The 5284-nt window shown below is 40.4% G+C and overlaps 1 protein-coding gene across 3 annotated transcripts in view; it reads right to left on the bottom strand.

The window, feature by feature from the left end:
- Window positions 1-2859, bottom strand: part of LOC118370180 (signal transducer and activator of transcription 1-alpha/beta-like) — a 31704-nt gene extending 28845 nt beyond the window's left edge. For 2 of the 3 annotated variants that reach the window (XM_035755042.2, XM_052499107.1), the window contains exon 1: window positions 2674-2859. The gene's annotated coding sequence lies outside the window, so the exon portion shown is untranslated. The remainder of the gene's footprint in view (window positions 1-2673) is intronic. The other variant, XM_052499106.1, reaches the window with a different exon arrangement.
- Between the last annotated feature and the right edge of the window lie 2425 nt (window positions 2860-5284).

The following is a 5284-nucleotide window of genomic DNA, read 5'->3' as shown; positions in this document are numbered from 1 at the left end:
CTGCAAGCAGGTGACACAATGTTGGGTTTGGGGTCACCCGTATACGACTTCCCATTATTTTGGGAAGCAAGGACCCCTAATGTCCTGGGCTAAGGACTCCTTAAGAGAGTCATAGTTACTCCCGCCGTTTACCCACGCTTCATTGAATTTCTTCACTTTGACATTCAGAGCACTACGCAGAAATCACATCGCGTCAACAATCGGATTCCCCTGGTCCGCACCAGTTCTAAGTCAGTGCCGTAGCTGGGGCGATCCGCGAGAAGGGCCCAGCGAACCCACGCAAGAAGGACACCACCCCAACGAACCCCTGCACGCAGCCCCTTGCAAGACCACGCATGAGAGACCGCAAGATGGTCCGCACAATGAACTTCCAACGGTGGCGAGAGGAGGGCAACGGATGGAATGCTTCCCCAGCTGCGGCTCGAGCCCAGCCCAGCTTCGGACCCCAGCCTGACCGACCCAGCCCTTAGAAACAATCCTTATCCCGAAGTTACGGATTTGACTTGCCAATTAAGGTGATATAACATGCCAAAGGCTGTTCACCTTTGAGACCTGCCGCGGATATGGGTACGGCCCGGCGTGAGATTTACACCCTCTCCCCCAGATTTTCAGGGGCCAGCGAGAGCTCACCGGACCCCGCTGGAACCCGCAACGCTTTCCAGTGCTTGGGCCCCTCTCTTGGGATGAACCCGTTCCAGGGTAGAATAGAAGGGCAGTCAGTGGACATTCTGAACCTTGTTTGAAGTCAGTAGGTCACATGACCAAGGAGCTATTGAAATTAGAAACATTGAAAATTCATGTAAAATTGCGTGAGATGAAAATGTACAAACTAAAGGGTGTCCAATGTGTAGGCCCACTGAGTGTATACTCTGAACCTTATTTGAAGTCAGTAGGTCACATGACCAACGTGCTACTGACATTCCAAAATTAAAATGAATAATTGAAAATAGTGCATGGGTGTGCAATGTGTGTCTATAACTTCGGGTTAGCTAGAAGCAGTTTTGAACGTTTTAGGAGTAACGGTTAAAGAGCTATTGAAATTTGAACATTTTGATTTGTCACTATGTTGACGGTTCCCAACTGCTGTTGGTTTACGTAAGGAAAACTACAGGCGAATATCAGTCGGATATCCAACCTGAATCTGTCTTTACCTCGGTACCTGTCATGACACATCAAAAGGATGTCACTACACATCAAAAGGTGGGATCCTATGACGGTGCCACGTTCAAAGTCACTGAGCTCTTCACTATAGTAAGGCCATTCTACAGCCAATGTTTGTCTATGGAGATTGCATGTATCCGAAACCACTAATTTAAAGTGGTATCCACATACTTTAGTGATTTAGTGTATTTATCTTATTTCAGTCAATGTGAGATAGCTATATCTGTTCCAGGCAGCAGATTGTGTTTTCACAAGAGGCTGTGTTCACGTCGAAGATAGAAGCAGGCCATTGGCTGCCTTCATCATGAGGGTATGTACGTACGGGAGTTGTGATTGGTTCCAAGTTTAACAGTTCGGGAAATTTGCATGCGCAGACTGTTGAAATAAATAAAAATGTAATGCGAAAATGTGCAAGAATTGAAGGTGCCAACACACCTTATAGTCATCATAAGCATGTTTTACCATCATATACAAAACTTCCACTCTTCCCTCGACGGGGATCGATCAACATCACGTTTTTCAGCTTTCGGACCACCACCTAATTTCCCATCTCAACACAAAAGGTCCTTCCCCGTTTCCAAACAGATTGCAAGTGCTTTGAACTAGTTAATTTCCTCCTCTTTTTTAAAAGATATATATATTTTTTTTTGTAAATTTATTTTATTTTATTACCAATGTAGAAAAGTCTGTATACATACAATAAGTACATAAATAGACATGATAACATATGCTAGGGGGTACAACAAATTACAGATTATACAAAGACCTTATAAGAAACACACAAATTGATTGTTTTAACAGCTTTCTTATTAGAAGAATGTAGAATGGTGTTAATATATTGCTCGCAGTCCTTATAAAAAACACGGAAGAGTGTTTTTTTATTAGTGAATTTACATTTATGAATATGAACATTTTCCATTAGCACAATTAGATTGATGAGGTAAAATAGTTTTTCTTTATCTTTATTATGGTTAAGGAAACCGAGCAGCACATTATCCCATAACAAACAAAAGTCATCAAGAATATTAACAGTTATAAAACTGTGAATATCTTTCCATGTAGACAATGCCAAAATAAATGTGAAACTGTTTCTGGATGCTTAACACAAAAATTACAATCAATGTTAATGTCTTTTTTGAGTTTCTTCAGGTAATGATTCACAGGGTAATACTTATGGATCATTCTGAAAGATACCTCTTTGACCTTGTTAACAAGCAAGTATTTGTTTGGTAATAACCATACTTTTTCCCAACAGATATTAGTGACCAATGTATTGCAGTAACTTGTGACATAAGGAATGAATACAATATCCCTCTGAAATAAAGCACGTATAGATAGATCTGTTGTTCTGAGGGAGCAAGGAGAAACACATCATCTCTATTGGAGAGTCAACTGGATTAAGCGAGGGTAGGGCAAGAAAGTGAGGTCTGGCTACACCAATTTCCTTCTCCTTTCTAATGAGCTGGTATAGAGACTGTCATCAGCACTGTTATAAATGATAGATCGCCTTACCTTTTACTTTGACTATGGACAACAAATCACGAACGAAAGACTTGAATAAAGTATGGTTTGCTGTTGCAGATCACTGCAAAGTATTCAGAACATCAAACAGCATAACCAAATATATAGATTTTTAAAACTAATCTTACGCTTCTATCTGTTGCGTAAATCTGATGATGACGCCTACATGCGGAAGAATGTCTTATCCAATAGAAGTTTCGAATTTGATCAGGGTCACTCAGAACCTTTTTCGATAGCCAATCAAGACGCACAGTTTGCTTCCAGACATATCCGGACTGGGCTGTTCCAACAGATAGTCAACCTCCCATGATATCCTTCGCCGTACATTTGAAGTATTTTCGTGGATAAGACAATGGTTCAATTAAGTTTTCATAAACTGTAATTAATGATAGATTACGTGTTTGTATTTGCTAAATCTGCTAAATGACTTAAATGTAAATGTAAATGTATTTGTTGACGCGTCGCAAATCTACCCCAAACATGAGCAAAGCAAATACTGTATTATCTGCTGCCGTTCAGAAGCATAAGGGTGAACACCCATCAGAACAGCCAAGTGTTTACCTCGTGTTTTCAGGGAAAGTGAAAGTAGCTAGAGCCTCTGCTAAAAATGATTTATAAATCATATATACATACATATAATATATAACTGAGTGGCTACTTTGACACTGACGAACTGAGATCAATAAAAACGATCTGGTCTGAATTCAAAGAATAGCCCAACCCAATGAAGCGAGAACACATATTGTACAATATTAGGAGGAAATATATATACTGAACAAAAATATAAATGCAACCTTTTCAAAGATTTTACTCAGTTACAGTTCATAGAACGAAATCTGTCAATTTAAATAAATAAATAAATCAGTCCCTCATCTATGGATTTCACATGATTGGGCAGGGGCGCGCGCAGCCATGGGTAGGACAGGGAGTCGTCCACCTCCTAGGGTGCCAGGCCCAGCCAATCAGAATGAGTTTTTTCACACAAAAGGGATTTATTAATGACAGAAACCCTTCCTCAGACAATTCGGCAGGTGAAGAAGCCGGATGTGGAGGTCCTGGGCTGGCATGGTTACACATGGTCTGCGGTTGTGAGGCCAGTTGGATGTACTGCCAAATTCTCTAAAATGACATTGGAGGTGGCTTGTGATAGAGAAATTAACATCCAATTATCTGGCAACAGCTCTTACTTTAGTCAACATGCCAATTGCACAATCCCTCAACTTGAGAAATCTATGGCATTGTGTTGGGTGACAAAACTGCACATTTTAGAGTGGCCTTTTATTGTCCCCAACACAGGGTGCATCTGTGTAATGAGCATGCTGTTTCATCAGCTTTTTGATATGCCACACCTGTCAGGTGGATGGATTATATTATATTTATTGGCAAATGAGAAATGCTCTCTAACAGGGATGTATACATATTTGTGCACAACATTTGAGAGAAATTTTTGGGAAATTGTATGGACAGTTTCTGGGATTTTTATTTCAGCTCATGAAAAATTTGACGTTCTGTTTATATTTTTGTTCAATGTATATTATAGGTTAGAGTAGGCTACTAAATAAACTTTCAAGTGGCACACTGACTCACCCAATGATGAAGATACTGTAAGTAGGCCTATACTTTGAAAAACAGTGCTGCTGTTCAGTCAAAATTGGGATTTGTTTGATAATAATAATGTATATTGGTTCTACAGACAAATTAGTTTTCTATTTTTAGCAGTTTGCATTTGCTTTCCTAACTAAGTTTTTTCCTTAATTGTATTTAGAAATTTGTAAAAGGCAATCTGACAGCTGCAACAAACCATATAAATATAATCCATAGATGACAATTCCCATTCAAGTCAGGACTGGCAGCCATTGCTAACGTACCCATGAGTTTAACAGTCAAATTGCCATGGTAAGAGGTTCAAAAACCCTTCTATATGTCAATGCAACAAGCAGTTCTATATTAGGCTAGCATGCTTCCCGAATTGCAACTGTAGGAATACATGTAACTGCCAAAATAAAGGAAACACTTAAGTAAATGAGGGATAGAAAGTATTTGTTTTGGTGTGGGGTGCATCTTCCTGTCATGGTTTAGGTCCACTTGTAGAATATATGCCAAGGCGCATTGAAGCGGTTCTGGTAGCTCGTGGTGGCCAGACACCCTATGAAGATAGGGTGCAACTCCTATTACTAGTCTGTTCAACCTCTCATTCGTATCATCTGAGATTCCTAAAGATTGGAAAGCGGCCGCAGTAATCCCCCTCTTCAAAGGGGGAGACACTCTAGACCCAAACTGTTACAGACCTATATCCATCCTGTCCTACCTTTCTGTAGTCTTCGAAAGCCAAGTGAACAAACAGATCACCTACCATTTTGAATCCCACCGTACCTTCTCTGCTATCCAATCTGGTTTCCGAGCTGGTCACGGGTGCACCAAGGTCCTAAACAATATCATAACCGCCATCGATAAATCGATACATCGATAAGTCTCTATGGGGGTTCCACAGGGTTCAATTCTCGGGTCGACTCTTCTCTGTATATATCAATGATGTCGCTCTTGCTGCGGGTGATTATTTGATCCACCTCTACGCAGACAACACCATTCTGTATAGATCTGT

Source organism: Oncorhynchus keta, chromosome 37, assembly GCF_023373465.1.
Source record: "Oncorhynchus keta strain PuntledgeMale-10-30-2019 chromosome 37, Oket_V2, whole genome shotgun sequence".
NCBI lineage: Eukaryota > Metazoa > Chordata > Actinopteri > Salmoniformes > Salmonidae > Oncorhynchus > Oncorhynchus keta.
This window is presented reverse-complemented; position numbering and strand designations above follow the sequence as displayed.